This window comes from Lytechinus pictus, chromosome 6 (assembly GCF_037042905.1).
Source record: "Lytechinus pictus isolate F3 Inbred chromosome 6, Lp3.0, whole genome shotgun sequence".
Taxonomy (NCBI): domain Eukaryota; kingdom Metazoa; phylum Echinodermata; class Echinoidea; order Temnopleuroida; family Toxopneustidae; genus Lytechinus; species Lytechinus pictus.
Genome location: NC_087250.1, coordinates 21,551,441 through 21,573,394, shown reverse-complemented (window position 1 = coordinate 21,573,394; position 21,954 = coordinate 21,551,441). Strand labels below are relative to the sequence as shown.

General features: G+C 36.1%; 2 long non-coding RNA genes across 2 annotated transcripts; one reads left to right on the top strand and one right to left on the bottom strand.

Annotated features, from left to right (window-relative positions):
• Positions 1-6,649: 6,649 nt before the first annotated feature.
• Positions 6,650-10,325, bottom strand: LOC129262834 (uncharacterized). The gene is made up of 3 exons (XR_008584697.2): positions 10,109-10,325; positions 7,611-7,714; positions 6,650-7,034 (listed from the first exon to the last, which is right to left on the bottom strand). It is a non-coding gene; the product is annotated as an uncharacterized LOC129262834 (long non-coding RNA).
• Positions 10,326-17,456: 7,131 nt separating this feature from the next.
• LOC129262833 (uncharacterized) lies at positions 17,457-21,587 on the top strand. Its single transcript, XR_008584696.2, has 4 exons — positions 17,457-17,575; positions 19,244-19,410; positions 20,179-20,291; positions 21,252-21,587. It is a non-coding gene; the product is annotated as an uncharacterized LOC129262833 (long non-coding RNA).
• Positions 21,588-21,954: the final 367 nt, after the last annotated feature.

Genomic DNA, 21,954 nt, shown 5'->3' with positions numbered 1-21,954 from the left:
GGCTTATTGTAAAAAGGAGGGTCCTCGGAACGGGCTTCGGAACTACAAATGTTTGTGAAACGGTGGTCCTTGGAACGGGTAGCCTGCGTGTGAATGCGTATGCATCCCTATGGAACGTGCATGCAGCTAGCCTGGCGGCGGGGCTGCCGCACGGGCGCCGGGTGCGCTAGCGCAGAGGCGATGGTCGGACAGCGCTCTGCTGCCGCTTTTCACCAAAATTGCGGCTCATTGTAGCAGATCAATGCGACCGGAACGGCAAAATGGAAAATATGCGAAGCTTTGGAGCGGATTTCTTTCTTCTTTTTTTCTCGATAAGAAGAAAAATACTATGCTTTGGAGCGGCTTTCTTTGTTCTTTTTCTCAATAAGACAAAAATGCTATGCCTTCGAACGGACATTTGAGTGTAAAAATGGGGGTCCCCTCCGCGGCACATACCCACTATGCATTATGAATGCCCCCCCCCCTGGGTGCTTAGTATCTCTTATTGCGCCAAGCTTTGATGATCGTAAGAAGCTACGACCAGTTTTGAGTCGTCATAAATAAAATGTATATACACCTGTGTGTGTGTGTTTGCTTATGTCAGCACCAAAGCCCCCCCCCCCCGTCAATTTGGCTGCCCCTCATTTATACAGGTCAATTTGATGCCCCTATAAGTAATTTAATGTAAATTTGTCCCCCCCCCCACCATTAGAAACATGAATGCGCCCCAGGCCAAACATAAAATTGCCGCCCAAAGGTCGAACATAATCAATTCGGCACCTCCTTACAGATCACACTTCAAATGGCCGCCCACGCTCTTTTATAACCTTTTTTGAGCTCCCCCTTGTCTTTAACTTTTCTCTCCCTTCTCAATTCCCTCTTCCTTTTTTCCCCTTTTCTCTTTTATACTTTCCCCCATTTTTTGCGATCTCTTCTTCGAATCTCCCTTTTTTTCTCTCCCTTTTATTTTCATCTATTTCCTTCTCCTTTTTTGGCACCTCCTTTTTGGACTACCCGGGGCGCTAATTAGCCCCGAAAGCCCCACCCCCCTCAAAAAAAGAGAAAAAAAATGTGCATGTGTGTGTGTTTGTCTCAATGAGGTGTCACTGAGAGTTCCCTCTGTTTTGCAGCCTTGTTGGACTATTAAGCTTTTAGTTCTATTTCATTGATATATATATTTTTCTTTTCTACTTACTTTGGGGGGTTTTGGTGAGCACGCACCAGTGTTTACTCGCACCCACCCTCAACACACCAGTCGCTATCCAATCCTATTTCTTGCCCCGGATTCTTACTTGAGTAATGAAGACCCAGATCTTTACAAAATCGAAGTTCACACCACGAATAGCACAGGCGTACAGAGGGAATACTCATTGTGAATATGGCTTTGCGGCCCCACACAGCTGTAATCAATTGGAAGTGTGCTAAAATAATGCATGAATTATATATTTTCAAACCATATATACATCTCTATGTCCCAAAATAAGTTTCTCAAATCGGCAACTATACTAGTTCTGTAATATGGGTGTGGTTGATTTGGAGGAGCCAATTGGTTGAAAAGGACTGGAATTTCACATTTTCGCTGTAGGGGTGTCAAAGTTGCAATAACGGCGTATGGGAACAAATCGCCTGGTCGGAACAAATCGGCTATGACGATCGCATCACACAACATAATTCGGAACTAATCATACTAGTTCCTCCGGCCCCGATCGGCTGCCCGGTCCAATTCGCCTATGACACCGGTACCCATTTACCTCACCTTGGGGTCGCTTCATAAAGCTGTCCACAGGTTAAGAGTTACATTAAGAATGACTGGTGATCTTTCCTTGTGGTGATATATATTCACCATCAGATATTCGTCGGTGATCATTTAGCGGTTAAAAAAGGTCCACCAATCGTTCCTAAAAATCACAATTTACATACGAACAGCTTTTTTTGAAAAACCCACCCAGGTTGAGTACAATACAATGTGGGAAGATTTCCTGCTGAAGGAAAACACATCATGACTTGGAATCGAATCCACGTCCATCAGTTATAACCACTTGACCACGACGCCCCTACATACCACGACACCCCACATATTGCCACTGATGCGGAGTTTCAAGGGACAGATCGCGGAGATTTTTTTTAAAGAAATAACAAAGAGGTATGACAATTATAAAAGGCTATAATATTCACCAAAAAATTGCAGGCAATAAAGCAGGAAATATATATATATATACAGAGTGAGTCAGAAAAAATGTCCCACTTTTGTAAAGTTGAATTGTTTAAAATATGAATATTCAATCATTAGTTTCATGATATGTCTTGATAGAGGTATCCTCCAAGTACATTCAGGTACCATTTTCACTTGATCCCGTGCACGCATGCTGAACATCGGACAATCTTTAGAAGACTGTCAGATCTCACTTGCGCCAAGTTACTGGGTGATGATAAAACAGTGCTTTAGACAAAGACAGTCAGACAGACAGACATACTGGCATGCTCACACACACACACACACACGCGAACACCCTAACACACACAACACACATGGTAATAACTGGTTCATAATTTTCTCTTTTCTGATTAAGCATTGATTATTAGCAAGATCGCTGAATGTTTAAGTGGCAATTCCCGACAATCTTTCCCCTTAAAACACATTCACTACCACCATCATAATTATCATCATCATCATCCTCATTGCCATCATCTTGATCTTCATTATCATCATCAAGTGCACATAAATCCAATATGCTGGTTATGTCTTTTATTGGTTAACAATGAAAATTTACAATGGATGTCTGTGCTTTTGTTGCACTTGCCTATAAAAGGGCTTGCCTGATTTGGCAGCAGTCACTTGAGCCTCTTTTTACAGTAGCAAAAGTACACGAATCATGGTTCGTCCTCAATTCACACCACAACATAGGTCATTTATGGTCACCGAGTATGCAAGGACTCAGAGTGTAGCAATTGTTTTGCAAGGGTTTCGCCGCCGTTACCCAGATGTTCGGTGTCCCAGCAGAAAGACTGTTCTCCGGAATGTTCAGAAATATCACCGAACAGGAACGAGTACCAACCTCAACGCAGGGCATTCAGGTCGTCGCAGAACAGCAAGGAGTCAGTCCAACATCGATGCAGTTCGGCAGGTATTGGGGCACCTTCAACCGTATCACCCGGCTTGATGTACGATATCACCCGTACCAGATGATACGTAGGCATGAGCTCCTGGCAAGAGACCACGAACGAAGAATGGCACCCTGTAACTTGGCGCAAGTGAGATCTGACAGTCTTCTAAAGATTGTCCGCTGTTCAGTCATGCGTGCAGGGGATCAAATGAAAAAGGTACCTGAATGTACTGGGAGGATACCTCTATCAAGACATATCATGAAACTAATGATTAATTATTCATATTTTAAACAATTCAACTTTACAAAAGTGGGACATTTTTTCTGACTCACTCTTTATATATATATATATATAAATATAGATGGATATATTTACTGAAATTTAACAGCTTATTCTGTATTTTCGATCATATAATTGTAATTGGGGCAATTTCACAAATTTTAAATAACTCATACACTGTCAAATGAAAGTGTTGATTTAGCACCTACAGTGCTTATTTAGTGACTGCACTACGAGCGCTGATTTTCTACTTCAAATTTAAACTAGAAAATCAACACTCGTAGTGCAGTCATTAAATAAGCACTGTACGCGCTAAATTAGCACTTCATTTTCGTACAGTGTAACCATTAACATGGGTAAGTGGGTATTAATACAATAATATATATATTTACTCAACTCTGTAAAGCATCCGATCTGTGATTTTTCTGTCCAATTTATGTTGTCTAAGTCAGAGATATTAGGATAAAACGAAAACTGTAGTTCCTGTGACTAACATAACATATCACGAAGCAGTATCGTACGCAGGATTTTCTTTTGAAGGGGGACAAGTTTCAAGCTAAATGAAATGTTGACAACCAAAAAAAAAGCGTCTTCACCACCTTTTTAGGCTGTTTCCTACCCCAACAAGAATTGACAAGAAAATACGTCTTCACCACTAAATTTACGTCGTTTCGTACCTCAAAAACTTGACAAGCAAAAAAATAAAATAAATATATAAATAGAAAAAAAGGAAGGTCTTTCAAAAAATTCTAGGGAGGAGAACGGGGTTCAGGTATACAAAAAATGGAGGGGTTGAACCCCTGTAACCGCCCCATGTGTACGCTAATGTCACGGAGGTGTGTAAGGAGGGTGGGGTTGGAGTATGACGCAATGGCTGATCCATTATTTCTTACGAGAGGGGCAAAATGGGGTAAAATATCATTTCTATTTTTTTAGGAATGCAAATCGAATCGAAAAAAAAACACCCCCAAGACGAAAGGGATATGGGAGATTTTAACTCACTCAGCACCAGCACCCCTCCCTCTTTGAGAAACTGTTTAAAACGAAAATTAACCTCTTATTCTTTTTAATTATATTCAAATGCAGTGATAGGTACATTCCCAATTTCTCAAATACTTATCAAGCTCTATAATTGTACTCAAAATCATGACTAATATCAAACAGATAATGTGTGCATAAGGCTGAGTTGTGTAATAATACCTTTTGGAAAATTGATTACATACAAGGTGCGCTAATATATAAGCTTCAACTAATCAAAAGCCAAATTATGTTTGCTCATTGATGTTGCTGATTCGTGGCTTGCTACGGTGTCTCTCACTATATCAACGCTAAATTTCTGGCGATTGAAAATATGAAAAAATCGAAGTGGAATACCTCGATATTATCTTTAATGAATAGTTCGAGTGTCGCCATTATGCATCTTAGTATTGTTTGTTATCACTTGTTTCATGTTAAAGAAACAATTAAGTTGGATGCTATAACTTCTTTCTTAAAGAATAGTGATGGGTGTCTACTTTTTTTGATAACGTGTGAATTATATCGTAGGGAACAGGGGGTGGGAATCCGTCCCTGAGTTAACGGGTGTTATTTATATCTTGTTTATCACTGTAGATGTTTGTTTAACCTCACGGGACTTAATTTAATAATAGAGGGCGTTTATTTACCCTGGTGTCCTAAAAAGATATGCAAAATGAATTGACCATATTTGGTTACGAAAATGCTGCAACCAATTTTACTGGTCGAGTTAAATCCTTTGCATGAAGTCACGTGTTAAAGTGAGGAACAAATCAGGTACGGATCTTTTAGTTAATCTAAAAAAATCATTTTGCTCCGAGCCTTACTTTAAAACTGGCCCTCATTCGATATTACAACTTTATCGTGTAGACTGTACGATATTTTCTTAATCTGACATTTTGCTACATGAAGAGGAGCAGCATGGTTTTAAATGACCAGTTGTTAAATGACTGGTCGATTTGAACTGCATGATGTGTGAGTTTGCTTTGTTTTCATGGTCCGTGGTTGTCTATTGTACCCGCCGCATATTATAAAGAAATTATTAACATCATATTCAAACTGTTGGATTTCCAATGTTATAGAGGTAAGTACATATCAGAATAAGTTGTAAATTGTTACTATACCACAAAGGGAGAAAAAAAAAGATAGAGAGGGGATAAAAAGTAAGCTGTCATCGCTTGCATCCGGGCCTGTTTCATAAAGACTTATGGGGTGTTGCAAGAAACTTGCGATTGAACGCAAATCGAACGCAACTCCCAAAATTGAGCGTAAGTCCTCCGATTAAACGCAAATCTGCAATTGAACGCAAGTTACGTTCAATCCTGTTGCAAGAAGAAGTTGCGTTTGATCAATTGAACGTAGATCAAGCGCAAGCTTTGCGATTGATTGCAAATCGAACGTAACTTATGTGAGATTTTGGAGGACGCGCAAAATTTGCGTTCGATTTACGTTCAATTGATTGTCCATAGGCTTGTGTACTAAAAATTCTGCAAAATTTTTTTTATTTTTTTATTTTGTTTTGAAAACTTGTGTAAATTATGCCATTTTCAATTTTCCATGGGTTTTTTTCAAGAAAAACTTGTAATAATGTTATTTTCAATCTTTATAGGCCTCTTCAGCAATTATGCCATTATTTTCACACAATTTCAGTACATTCTCTCCTAATATCATTTTAAAGTGTGTCAATCACCAAAAATATTCTGCTCTTGTTATCAGAGGTCATGGAATATTCAAATTGTGATTTCTGAAATAATTTGTATGAAGAAATGTTGAAGAAATAATAACTCTCCATAGGCACAAAAGCCACTCTTTATTAAAACACTTCATGCACTGGCAAATGCTTATAAATATATCTGAGGGTTTGCAGTAAATACAACTCAGAATTTATTTTGCAAGAGCACTAAATTGCTTAAATGCTTTCATTCATACATATCATAATGAATAACATGCCCAATTAAGTTATTTTAGTTTGATTTTCAAATAAAACATACATTTCAGGAGATTGCTACTGTAACACTTCAAAATCTGAAGCTCTCTTTAATCATAAGATTGCATCGTAGATACATATCACACTTGCATACAGGGATGAGGTCGAGGCTGATTCTTCCGAGTCATGAGGCAGCTTGAGAGAACTTCCCATAGATTCTGTACAGTGACTCGGACCAAGGCCAGCAAAATGTTGCCTCGAGGTCAGCATTGACTACATCCCTGCTTGGACTTGAAAAGATCCATTGATCTGTGCACAAAAAAAGAACACTGCTCAAGACATTCATTATTGATGGACCTTTTATTTTTATTTTTCAATGTTTCTTGCTCCCGAGGAATTACTTCTGAGATTCAGTTATATGAAATAAAATTTCATATCATCTACATCAAGTGTTTCACCACAGAATGTCTTGTTTGAAATTGATGTATCATGCAGAAGACCACAGTCCTTAAGGTTGGCATGAAGAATCCATAGAAGTCCAGTCAGGAAAGCCACAAGCGTCTCTGCTTGAAGGAACAAATCTGGTTTCCAGAAGCAGTCTAATTTGAGATGAATTTGGAGAGCTTCATGGAGTGAAGATTTTAAACAAGCAACGCCCTCATTCTGAAGTCCACTCTAAATGATCTTACTACAGACAGGAGCAGCTCTGAATTCAGTTCTGATAATCAACCTGTCCATAAAAAAATAATAATATAGGAAATAATGCAAGCCCATAACTATACATACATGTAGCTTGGGTTAGTTCAAATTTTGTCCTTTCAGTGCAAAAACGCCCTTAGCAAAACATTTTTGTGCACCCCATTGGTGCAGAAATGCCCCTATGCCTGCTGGTAAGGGCGTTGTTTGCACCGACATGATGATATGATAGAGGGAAAGTGGCTTACTCCTGAGACCATAGTAATTGGCAATTTGCCATGATGTAATCTAAAAAAGTGTGAACTGATTGTTTTTCCCCAAATAAATGAATCATGGAAATTAAAATATGCAATAAATTAAATCAATGAAAGCAAAATACACACTTTCATACAGTACACCTTGGATGAGCACAACAACCGCCCCCTCCCCTCCCCCCCCCCCCCCATCAATGGGATGTCTTCATTGCTGAGAAGTCCAGTCAAGATAGAGATTTGTGTTTGCCTTTTTTTCATTTTGCATTATCCTTTGGTCAATGTGTACAGATTTCACCCCCATCCGCATTACAATCATGGTGAATTATTAATAATAATACAGTTTACATGTAACCTACCATTCAAGAGTTGATAAAATGAATCAATCAGCTGGTTGCAAGAACACACATGGTAGCAGACACAGTTATGGTGGTTCGGTTTATTCCAGACTTCCTTGTCATAACTGTAGTAAGCAATTAAAAGCAAAAAGCAAAGAGATAAAACATGTTCATGAAATTAATATACAAGTTAAGCTCAGTTGCCAGTGTGTTAATCATTATAGTAGTCCCAGGGTGTTTTGATTAAAGTCACTTCTGTCCTGGGGAGGGGTACTATGGTTCCTCAGCTATGGGCGGCGCAATAAAAAAATTATGAATCATACCTTTTGCTTTAATTTACTAAAAAAAGCTTGTAATAGAATGCTAAACTTTGGTGTACATATTCCTTTCTAGAGCATTCCTAACAACTTTACTTTAAAAAATCTGGTATAAAAAAAAATCCTTTCATGTTTTTTTTTAAATATTTTTTCTTAACTTCTTAAATGTATTTTTTTTTTTTGTTATTTTCAAGACAAAGTTCATCAGTGACATTAAATTACTATTGTCAATAAAAAAAATTACCCAATTAACTTTTTACATGTAATCATGTTTTTGTCTGACATGTACTTAAACAAACACAATGTTGCAAAATTTCCTGACCCTGTACCTGGGAATTGCAAATTTGGTCTCAAAAGTTGCGCGAGACTTGAAAGTAAAACGCCAGTCAGTGGTGCGGTAATAAAATTTTGAGTGGCAGATTTATTCTGAAAAATGTGAAGGGGGACCATATGCCCCCCCCCCCGAGTATTGTGCTTGATGTAAAAGGATGTAAAAAAAATCATGATTATGCATTCAATATTAATAAAATGATAGTGATGCACCATATGAGACACCCTTTTACTGTAAGCACCTGGAAAAGCATTGTAATCATCCATTAAACAATTTAAAGTGAAAAAAAATCTGTCATCTATATAGCACCTCATGTGCTTGCATAAAAATCAAGTTAAGACTAGAGTCAGTTAAATAGTAGCCCGGGGGGGGGGGGGACTCACAAAATAATGCATATGGGGACGTGCCGCTGGAATGGGTCGCCTTTTTGGAAGAAATCCCTAAACATGGGGTATGGTTTTATGCTGGAAAATCCCTAAACATGGCCCAATTTTTAGATACTGGCCTTAAAAATGGGTCCATATTCTACTCTTGTCTTTGGTGCAAATACAAAATTACCTTACATTTGGGCGATAACTTTTTTCTTTTTTTTTTGCTTGTCAAGTTTTCCAGGCGAAAATGTGCCCCCCCCCCCTTGTGGAAATCCTGGATCCGCCCCTGTATAGAATCCCTAATAATGGGTACCTTTTTAGCCGAAATGACCTGTAAATATGGGTACGGGTTTCAAACCTTCAGCCGCACACCTTTGTCCAAACCAAATCTAAGTACCTTCCCCCCGGCATAGTAGACCTACATATTGAATCTAAAAAATAGATTTATTTAGGCTTACATGTAGGCCCTATATCTTTTTATATTTATATGTGATGGATATTAAAAATGTGACTCATACGGCACATCATTACAAATCAACGACACAAATAGACTGTCCTTGCAAAGAACCTCTTGTGCAATCTGCCCGTAAGAAATTTTAAAAAAAGGCCCGGGCGAGCAACTCCCTGTTCAATGTTAAAACTTCCCAAAGAATGTGGCAGATGTGGCCAATAGGTTTAATAGCCCAATAACATCTTTAAAAATAATTAATAATATAGGCCTACATGTAGACCCCCTATACCTTTGTTGTTGTTTTTTTTTGGCCTGGCGAAAAATGTGGAGAACCCCCCCCCCCCCCCCCCCCTCCAAAAAATTAAAAATAAAGGAATAAATAAATAAAATAATATTAAATAAATCTAAACAATTCCTCCAAAGTCAAGAGCAAAATTTTCATTCTATCCCAGGCCAGGCAAAGGAAAGTCATAAAAAGGGAGGTTAGACAGACTCTTAAAAAAGAGAGACTAATGGAGAGGATCTAATAATGGAAGTCTTTGATTTAAAGCCTAACGTTAGATTAAAAATCCTTTAAGTTAAAAACAAAAAATTGCTTTCTGTCGAGTGTTTCTCAAAAGTTGTGGCCATTCGACTGCATTGAATCCATTTACTGGATGGTTATTAGCCGTTGAAACTTATATAACTTAAAAATCATTTCAAATATGAACAATAATAATCTGTTAAGGTCATTTTCGATGTTTCAGACATAATTAGAGCCTACAAATTTACTTGCTTCAGGGTGATTTTTAACAGCACTGCACCGGGAATGTCCTGCCGTGTTGTTGGTACAACAGTGCATTACCGACACAAAAAGTCAAGAGTGGGACTGGGTTTAAACTGTGTGGTAAAAAAAAATTTGAAGGTGAAATTTCGACTGGCGATAAAGATACATTTTCACATTTTACAAAATAATTTTTTTCCCTGGCATAGGTCTAAAACATATAAATTCTCTGAAAACATACATAATGGAGAAAGAAAGCAGTGAAAAATGAATATTTTCTACTTACTCTCTTCCACAATCACGATTATTGCAAGGATTATTTTGCTTCATCAGCTAGTCTTGTGCTGCAGACCCTGTTTACAGCTGCAAATCGTCTGCAAATCAGCTGCAACTTGCGTTCAATCGCAAGCCTTTTTCTTGCAACGCAAATTGGCGATTGATTGCTAGTTGCAGTCGATCGGGATCGGCTGCAAAGTTGCAGTCGATTTGCAATCAATTGCAACGTAACTTTCTTGCAACACCCCATTAGGGTGATTCCACACTAGAACTTAAAAATATCATAAATTTCAACATGCTTTCAATAAGTCATAAGTCATGTAAGTAGTGTAATATTTTACTATGATACCTATTTTTTTAATGAAAATTATGAGTTTTTAACGAAAAGTGAAGTCAGATGTAGTTTTTTTTTTTTTTTTTTGGGGGGGGGGGAAACAATGGAATTTTAAATTTTCAATAATTTATGATTTTTCCAAACCTATTTTTGGTAATGTCCCGTACAGCACATGAAAATGAAAAAAAAAATTCCTACAATATTAATTTTGATGAAGAAAATTTACAATATCAGTTTCTCTATCTTTGACGCAAGGGTGATCGATTTATCATATGAGGATCTAAATATTGCCCTTCACTTTTTCAACAATTATCCTATTAAAATGTAGGCGTATTCTTTTGTAAATCCCTTCAGCTAATTTGATGATTTTTGTTGGTCAGAGCAGGTTAATTTCTTTGTCATTGAGCATGAAAAGAAAACCTTTATAATTGATTCACCATAGCCTGGAAGATGACTCCCTCTTGGATGCTTTTGTGTAATTATTATAAGATGTAAATATAAATATATATATGTATATAAATATATATATATACATATATATATATATACATATATATATATATATATATATATATATATATATATATATATATATATATATATATGTATATAGCAAAATACAAGGTGAATAAAACAACCGTAGATAGAAAAGTTGATCAAATTTTCGCACATTGGGCTTCATCAGAAAATTATGAATTTATTAGTCAACAGCACCAAGAAACGCAGTGCGCAAAACGCAAAGCGTAAAAAACAACGCACTAAGAGGTAAGACGCGAAGCGCAACAGGACAAAAGAAAAGAGAGAGAGAGAGAAAGAAAGGGAAGGGAAAAAAGAAGAAGAAGAAGAAAGCCGGGGAGACAAAAGGAAGAGAGAAAAGGGAAAAGGAAAACGACTAGAAAAAAAGAGAGAGAAGGGGGCAAAAATAGAGTACAGCTGGGGAGAAAGAAATAAGAGAAGAAAAAAGAGGAAACAAATTATATATATATATATAATGCGTATGAAAAAAGAGACAGTTTTGAAAAGTCTATAAAAAAATTAATTTCAAATTATTTTATCTATATTTGGATGTTAATGGATGCTCTGAGATCGTATCTTTGAAATGCCATTAAATAAAAAAAAATTGTTCGTGCTTGAGCGAACACGGGACGTTTTTGTCGGGGGTTCAAAAAGAGGCTTGCGCCCAAATGGCAGAAACGAGAAATGTGATGATTAGACTTTTTGCTAATTAGCAGACTTTCTCTTAATCTTTTCATTATTTTCGCTAAAATTTTCGAATTATGCTGTAAAATTTCATTTACAAATTTAGTTATTTACCTGAATTATTTTGTTTTTCATTTAAACTTTTATTACCTTTGAATTTTCCCTCATAAGTAAGAAAAGAAGACTTTTTGTCAACCCAAGTAAGAAGATTTGCATTATTAATTGGGATAATTTGTAATTATTCAAATTCCGTTATTATGTGAAAGAAATTATGTTATGGAACCTATGAAGGACATGAATCCTATTTTCAAGGGGTTATTGAATCATTCACCAAGTTTAATTATGTGCCTGACAGGACAAAGGACAAACAGGAAAGGATTCACGTCTTTTAATGGCAATGGTGTATTGAGTCAATTTTGAAGGAGCAAGATATGGCAGATCGGGTAAAATGTATGAAAAAGTTGTGAAGCGAGCAAGCAAAAATTTCCACCTTTTTATTGAAATATCAAATTTTGTGATTTTGACATCATCTTCGGAAAATGATATCATATTTCACTTTCTATGTTTTCTGTTATTTTCTTTTCCACTTTTGTTTTCTTGGTCATGATTTTATTATTAGGGGGAGGGGAGCGCCCCCAACCCCAACCCATCAGTATGCCACTGTTCAAAGGCACCATAACCTTTGTAGCACACAATGAAAGGATTTGAAAAAAAAAAAACACGCTCTCTCATACTTCGGTAAAAAAAAAATTGTTCTTACCTAAAGAAGGAATTTTCAAAGCTAAAAGGAACAACTGAACTATTCAAGCAAACAAGTAGATTTGGAAATGATTTTTGACAGCATAATTCAAAGATAATGAAAAGGTTAAGAGAAAGTCTGTTGATTAGCAAGAAGTCCGACCATCATATTTATCATTTTATGCCATTTTGGCGGAATCCTCCGTTTTAGCCCCAGACAAAAACATTCCGCGTTCGCTCAAGTATGAACAAACTAAATTATTTTAATGGCATTTGAAGGATAAGACTTCAGAGCACCTATTGACACCAAAATATAGAGATCATAATTTGAAACAAAAGTTTTATAGACTTTTCAAATCTGTCCCTTTTTCTATACGCACTGTATTTACATATCAGTCATCTATTTGGACCTCCCTTGAGATTCACCAAATTTTTCCATTATATTCAGTATTAAAATCCTTATTTTTCTCTGGTTGTAAAAAAATATGGAATATAAGACAAACCATGTTGTTAAAAAAAATCTGGAAAACAAGACAAACAATGTGGTTTCATGAATTGCAGAAAAGTTTGAAAAAGTAGAATCGCATTTTTTTACAAAAAAAAAATTGGTGGAAGTGACAGTTGTGTCATATTTCATGTATAAAAATACATTTTATACAAAGAATTATAACATTTTAGCCCCATAATTAACATAAACACAATTTCATTCTTTTATTGTTTAAATAGTGAATTGGAATTCATCACCTAATTCACTAAAATATAACTTCACACAAAACCTCAATTTTTTTTCCTCTTAAAAATGCTGTGAACCATTGTACATTTCCCATTATGAAAAAATTATGATATACTGCTCCCGATTTTGTATATAACGGATGTATTGAGGTTACTCAATTATATTGTCCTGAATGACTACTTAATAAGGCTTTTCATTAAAAAGGAAGAATATAGGGGCAATGCTCCCCTTTTTATTGATAAAAAGTTCATTGTTTTATACAGGCTGTCTAGTACAACACACGATATATTGACAGAAATATTCAGTCAACAGCGGTTTCTGACATAATGAATGTCTTTAGTTTGATAGGATTATCATTATCATCAGCCAGATAAAGTGATTGAAGAAGTCAAAGACACATAAAGTAAGAAAGTTTGGCTTCAATGTATAGATGTCCCGTACGACACATTTTGAGTGTCCCGTAGGTCACATTGTTCTCAAAAAATTTAACTTGCTTTATTTATTCATAAATGTTTATTTTGCTTTCTTTCATACATGTGTTTGTTCTTGGGTGATTGAATATCAATTTGAGTTCATTGTTTATGAAAATTATTTGTCCAACTCACAGACATTAAGTACAAACTTGAGGTTTCTAAAACAGCCACTTTTCTGCGTCCCGTACGACACATTACTATTTTAAATCTGTATTATACAGGATGTAAATTCAAGTCATGTTAGGTCTTGGTTTTCCTAACACTCTGGTAGTACTTGATGATCACCTATAGTTACTGGAATATTTTTTTGTTTTTCTTGTCGAAAACCTGTCAAATGTTCTCTAAATGTCCCGTACGAAACGTATGGAATCACCTCCTTGTAACTATGGTAACTTAGCCATTATGTCAACAATCATGGAAACCTTGATTGTTATTGGCTGCTGAGTCCTGATGCCATGGTAGTTGTCATAATGATAACATTGTAATGACTGTATGAAACGTCCCCAAGTACCTTTCACACTCAGACTGAATTGTTGGATTTCGAATATATTCATAAGTAGATTACGAAATATGTTTATTCTTCAAAGGGCCAGAACAATACAGAGGCGATACAAAGTAAAAACTGATTGAAAAAGGAAGAGGGACGATAGATAGATAGTTAGATAGCTAGATAGACAGACATGGCAGGGTGTATGCGGGAAAGGGGAAATAAAGAGAAAGAGGGGGAGGGGGGACGATGAGGTAAAGGAGGTGAAGTGGTGGTCTATAGGCGAGTTATTTGGCATAGCATTTTCCACCCATCGATTACAAACTGAGACAGTACAACGTTTGAATGGAATATTCACCACGAGAAAAAGTTATCTGTAAAATAAAAAAAGTATTTCAAGATTATTGGTAAAGTCTTTAGGAAAATGGATCAAAGATTTTCAAAAGAAGCCATTAGAAAAAAAAACAGGTGAAATCATATTGGAGCAACTTCAATTTATAACGTATTATAAGAAAATTAATGAAAATTAACGTATCGTAAATTCAGTATATTCAAATCACTTCACTTCCGCTCCTGGAAGATGAACATTTCTTAAAAATCGGATGAAAATTAGGAAAATTATGACATCTTTAAACTTCGCTTATTTTTCACAAAACAGTTCAATGCACAACTCAGCAACACGAAAATGATAGAGTCGATGATGTCCTTACGCCCTATTATTATTTTTTTCATTGTTTCAATCATACAATCTTTCAATTTTTACAGTTATGGTAAGAAGGACCAGCTTGATTGGGCGATGAAATGTTACTTTTGCAATCCCCTATGTTCATGGAGAAAGAAAACTTGTTACACATACTGTACCATTGAGAAAATTAGAAATTCTAATTTTTTGCTGATTAGAATATTTCATATAATGATATACAAAAGCAATAGTAGTGAGTGATTTCATCAGTCCTCTCATTTGCATACCGATCAGATTGTGCATATAGTTGTTTTGTGAAATTAAGCAAAACTTGAAAATGTCATAACTTTCCTATTTTACATTCGATTTTGATGAAAAAAATCAGTGTTATGCTTGTTGGATTTTATATGTTTTAAGTCGACTTTCCAGAGCCACATTTGGATCCTGCCAGAGCTCGAGAGGCCGTCCGGGGGCCCACTTCCATTGACGAGTGGATACCAGGCGCAACCACGCGTAAACATGGAAATAGTGGGCAAGTACGTTACGTATATGCATATGTAACGTTATATGGGTGTAAAAAACGATGCTTAAATGACAAGTCCACCCCAATAAAAACGTGGTTTGAATAAAATAAGAAAAATCCAACAAACACAATACTGAAAATTTCATCAAAATCGGCCGTAAAATAAGAAAGTTATGACATTTTAAAGTTTTGCTTAATTTCACAAAACAGTTATATGCAATCCTGGTCAGTATGCAAATTAATAGACAAATGACATCATCTACTCACTATGGCCCGTATTCTGAAGTCAGGTTTAACTTAGACCATTGTCTAACTCTGTGCTTAAATTATGGGAAGCAAAAAGTTTAATTTTTTTATTAAGTTGTAAGTTTCTTATTTTTACTGTGCTCTTTCTTCACTTCTTGATGCATCAATGGTGAAGACAATCATCTCTTTATACTACCTAGACAATTATGAATGATTTGAGAGCTAAATGAGTTCAAATATGATATCTCTACTGTTAGTGATGTATGTAACAATTGGCTTTCCATACTTAAACCACAACTTTAAACCTGAGTTTAAGTTAAACCCGATTTCAGAATACGGGCCTATATCTTTTGTATTACATTATATGAAATATGAAAAATTTCAATTTTCTCCTCATCGTCATGTGGAATTTTTTTTCCCTGAACATGTGCAATTACCGTTATTTTAACAGTTTGTGGTTAAATCAAGTTAATCACAATTGTCAAATCTGTAAAAATTGAAATATTGTATAATTCAAACAATAAAAAACAAAAGAAATAGTGAGTTAGTGACATCATCGACTCTCTCATTTGCACACCAATGAGTTGTGCCTATTACTATTTTGTGAAAAATAAGCAAAACTAAAAAATGTCATAACTTTCTTATTTTAAATCTGATTTTGATGAAATTTTCAGTGTTATGTTTGTTTGATTTTCCTCTATCCATTCAAATCAACAATTTTGTGAGGAGGACTTGACCTTTACTGAAAAAGGGATGTATTTCCAATACTTGTAGGGTTTCACAAGCCAAATACTTGTTAAGGGATGCACTTTCATAATCTGGAAAAGACTTGCTTCCCTCATTTAGGGTGCTTTTCGAAACCCCATGGCCACTCGTCAAAGGAAGTGGTTCCCCGGGAACGTGAATCTAAACCCCCATTTCGGGGGAAAGTAAAACATAATACCCATTACATTGTGTGCTAGAGGCATATCGTGTGAGTACGAGGAGCAAGCAAAATAAAAAACCCGAAAATTCGGATGGGTTTCAGACAAATAGGCCTATTGCATATGATGTGTACATATCAACGCATGTAAATGGTTTCGACTGCAGAGGTGATCTGACTCATGGAATCAATTGCCAGTGATCCACCAATAATCCACATTAGATGCAATATCGATTCTATGGACTGTAATGATCTATATCCAAGCCTTAATTCAGTAAGCTTTTCCTCACTCAATATGTACTCGATTTGTTTGAAAAACCACTTTCTTATCCATGTCATAATCTATTGTAGGCCCAGCATTTCGAATATCTCCAGCCACCTGTCATTAGGAGAGGCTCGCCGCCGGCTCAGGGAGCATACGCTAATGACCAGTCGGACATGCATGAGAAAGCGGGATTTAATCTCGCATCTTGGAAAGGCATGCATGGTTCGGGTGTCGCGTGAAAGAATTTTGCACACGAACAACAGGTCTATAGTGCCTGTAATGCTGTAGCACAAAGCTTATCAATGATTGTAGAGCAGTTTTCTACGTATGATTCTATTGACAACAATGTACAATCAATTTTAGAAATTGTTAACTTTTGTGTTACCGGACCCTAATAATGCGTCCCCGATGTTTGCGAAAACTCCGTATTGCCTGCTGCATGTAAATTATGTAGATGATCTTCGTTAGGCTGGGTTCACATAGAAGTATACTATTCGGGTATACGGTGCACGTTTTCGAGGGCACGCGAGTAGCTTGAATCGAACAATAGGATTTCCTAATACCGGGGGGGTGTTTCATCAATATTTTCGTCCGACAACTGTCAGCGCTGACTAAAATTGTCAGCGCTGACAATTTAGTCAGCGCTGACAAAAATTCGTTTCATCAAACTCTCGGAGCTCCTCTGACTATTGTCAGAGAATTTTTATTTTACAAATCGTCTTGAACGAGGTTCGCTGACTAATTAGGCCACGCCCACTCCCAAAGTCGTGAAAAAGATGTAAAATTGGTTGATGTTTTCGCCGCGACGATTCGAAATGAAACGAAGAAATGAGAAGAAGCGAAGGTCCTCGTAGAGGTGAATGAGGATTTTACCGTAAGTAAAACCCTTCAAAATATCCTTCATATTGTATGTAAGGTGATCGAATTATTCGTTGTGCGTGATTATCAAATGAATTACAAGAAAAGAGGATCTTCTGGCAGGACCCCTGTCGATACGATCGGTAACTTGACATTACAAAATCCAGTCAAGTCCCATACCCGTGTTTCTGTGTCTGTAGAACTATCTCAGGTCCAAACTAACGACACGGCTCACGGCTGTCACGTTTTTATGATCCGCACATGGCTGCAATTTTATAAATTTTGCAAAGAGAATTCTTTATATTGTTCTATCTTTATGTCATTCTATGTTGCAAATCATATTTTTTCATTTCCTTTGGTTTTGTAATAATTTTGTTGTTCGGTGTGGTCGGAGATATCCTTGATCACCAGGCAAACCAGCGTGTGCAATTGTAAATGTACACATATCCAATGGGGCCATCCTAATTCTGTGTTACAGATATTGGAATTGAACAGGAGCTAAATCACATGGTAATTAATAGTGTGAGTGGTAAATTTGTAAAGTGGATGTTCTCAACTATTAATGTAGGCTTAGCCTTAGCAAGTCGAATGAAGTGAAGGCTCTCGACAGCTGGCGAGGATTCGGGGGGGGGGGTGATGCGATTGTGGCAGAGGTGCGTTCACACCCAATAAAAATTAAAATCTAGATATAAACAAATTATTAGATCTAACTCTAAGTTTTAAATAGTGCACCCGGCCCGTGGCCGTACTGGTATAGCTTATAGGCCTAGATCTATCTTAAATTATCTTTGACTTTGCGCACCCAAGTGAAATGAGCCATTGCATAGCTCCCTTTTTAAAAAAAGATTGATCGTCCAATTTGGGGGAGACGAAATAATGCTCTTCATTTGTGTGCGATTATAAAGTTTGTTTTGCTTTTATTTTTCTAAGTCAATTTTTTAGACAAATTACTATTTAGCATGAATCTGCAATAGCATCGGTGTTATTGGGGTAAATAAATTAAATTATTGTTGATAATGTCTCTTAATCTATTTTTTGAAAAATACTGTCGTACCACATAAAGTTAGAGTCTAGTCATACCTAACCTTAAATAGCATGTAAAGGTTAAAGGTCTCTTCATTAGAAAAAAATATAGGAGAATATGGAATGGATCTCATCAATCCCAAGTATTTTTCTGCCTTGAATCTCATATTAAAGTTCCATTGAACAAAGGTCACAGTCCAGAAATAGTTGACAGTTTGATGGGGATGCAATTTGCTGCAGTTATGAATTAGGAGCCTATTCATATTTTTTATTAATTTGATCGTGGCTTTTAACCGGCAAGGTATCCAAGCGCTAATGAGTTAGAAAAAAAACTTTTCTTTTTATTTTTTAATTTAAAAAAAAATTATTGAAAAAGCTGTTTTACTATTTTGTATGGTTAATGTGTTAATTACCGTCTTGTTTATAATCAAGTGAAAATTATATGAATTAACAAGGATAAATTGTTGACCGATTGTTGGTAAATTCTATAAATTTCAGGATAATAAAAGAAGAAAAATGATTGGTATAATCGATCATTCCCCTTTATGAAATATCAACAATATTCATTGAAAGTGCAGTATTTTTCAATGATCACTGTAAATCTACATATTTTCTTTGCAACATGTATAACAATGTGATATTATTAATATTTTAATTTCAGACTATGGACATTTGAACAGTATGCAGAAGAAGACGGATCTGGAACTAGAAAGCAAGGCTCTGACTGGTCTACTACAGCAAGGAATGTGCCAGCGGCCAATCTGATGAACATGTGACAGAAGATTTGGCAATGGGTGAAGAAATACTGAGATTGAAATGCAACCACAGGTAACATGTAGACTAGTAAAATGCGATAATGATTAAAAAATAATGAAGGATATTGTTTTGGTTGCAGAATGTAAAATCATAAAAACCCACATCAATGACAATGAAATCGGACTGTGACCAGATTTTCTATTTAAAGTCAGTTTGAAATGCAAACATTACATAAGCATGAAAGACATAATAGATTCAATATATTTTGCATGTTAGCTGCAGGGTCAGCAGAACGGTTTTGAAAGTGAGGGGGCTGAGCCGAAAGTGGGGGGGGGGGGGGCTGACCAATGCAAAAAATCATAAGCAGATGGTCAATTTTACATTTTTGTACATGGTTTTGGAAAACAGTGCGGGGGCTGAAAAATATGAAATGACCATCTGGTTACGATTTTTTGCATGGTCAGCCCGCTCACTGTAAAAACCGTTCCGATGACCCTGCAGCTAACATGCACCCCCCCCCCCCGGTTTCCGGAGCCCCTGCTCTCACCCCTCAATCCATTTAGCACTACTTGCTCATGTGTATGTACATACAAGCTACATTGTGAGGAATAATTTCACTTTTTAAGTTTCTCAGCCAGAGCATATGTCATTTACTATTGTTTGTATTTTTTGTTAACATAATAAAAACTTGAACCCTTTATTTACCCCCTTCTATATGAAACCTGGTAATCAAAAGATGTTTTATTTCCTGTTTTTAGACATGTACATATACATGTGAGAAGAAATACCAGATTATGGCAAATAGTTTAATTAGTTATTTCAATACTATTTTTCCTTCAGGTGGAGGCTTCAACCAAACTTTTCAGACAGACATGAGATACAAAGTTACACAAGTATAAATGGTTGAAGGTTTAGGAGAGCCAGACAAGAAGGCAGGAAATGTGATGTCACTTGTAAGTTAAAACACACTTAATTATGACTGCCTCACTTTGGCGAAGAAAGTAAAGTCACATTAAAAAAAATATTGAATTACTGGTACTGCTCTCTTCTTTATTTGGTCTACTCAAATATTTGAAAACAATGACATCTATAAGTGCTTAGATGCTTAATTGATTAATGGTGATATTTATTGGACAGTTGTAAAACAACCAATATCAATAAATGCTAGATGGTGTGACTTGCTTTCTATTGCCAAAGTAGTAAATTAATGTTCCATTGTTCTGCATTCCTATTAGACCCCCCCCCCCCCGCCCCATCACCATCTGCTTTGTATGGGAGTAACACTGGAAGATTACCCCCCCCCCCCCCCAAAAAAAAAAAAAAAAAAAAAAAAAAAAAAAAAATTATATCTCTTGTAGGCCTGTATAAATGTAATGCCTACAAAAGCAGTCATGAAACCTCATTAATTCAAATGATCTTGGTAGGGGGGGGGGTGCCTCAGGATCTTGCCTGTTGATTGTGCACTCGCTTCAGAAATCATGCTGCTGTTCCTGATGTTTTTTTTTTTATTTATTTCATATGATAACATGACTCTTGCATGAAATCAGCATTTGGCTCAAGAAATAAAGACCAAATGTGATAATTTTGGATTTTGACTCCCTTTCTTTGGTAAACCAATGAGAAAAACCCAAGTCATTAAAATCAATTGTGTATAAAAAAAGATGAAATGTTAATCATTTTCTTATGCATTTCTTTGTTATTAACTTTTTTGTTTTCATTGTTTAATAAGGCTTTGGTGACAATATTTTAACCATTTAGAACTTAAAGTTCTTATTTCAAACATTAGAAATAAAAAAATGTAAGTTTTAACAATGATAATTAAATTAAGAATAAATGACTGATATCAATAATGATGGAAATTGATATCTTTATTAATAAAATATCACATGCTCTATAAATTAAATCCATTTTAGTTACTTCAATGAACATGGACAGCAGCAGGAGCAACAACAGCATCAGCAGCTGAAACTACAACTGCAGTAAGAGATGCAACAACCACACCGACAACATCAACAGCAGCAGGAGCTCCAACAACCATGCAGGGAACATCGGGCGCAACATAAATAACTTCATTAAGAGATGCAACAACCACAGTGGTAAACATCAACAGCAGTAGCAACAACGACAGTAGAAACAAAGCCAACAGCAAGGATTCTAACAAGCAATCATACAAGCAACAACACAAGCGACAACATCAATAGATGCATCAGGAGATGCAACAGCCACACTCGTAAACAGCAGCAGTAGCAGCGATGACAACAGCAACCACACAGGCAACACCTTGAGCAACATCAGTAGCAAAAATAACTAATTGCACCAGGAGATGCAACAACCACACCCACAACACCAAGAGCAGCAAAAACAAACAACAATTCCAGCAATCATGATGACAACAGCAGCAGCAACACCAACAACACTAATGAACATTGAAAAAACTTGTACAAAAGTCAATGAGGTCGCATTTTTCAGACATTATCAGACATTATTGATTAAAAAATGCACAATGATTTATTGGGGTTAAAGAAAATTATGTTTGAAAAAATGTGTACATTTGAAGATGTTTCCTATGTATTGATTGATATAATATAGTTTTAAAGATGAAAATATTATTCTTGA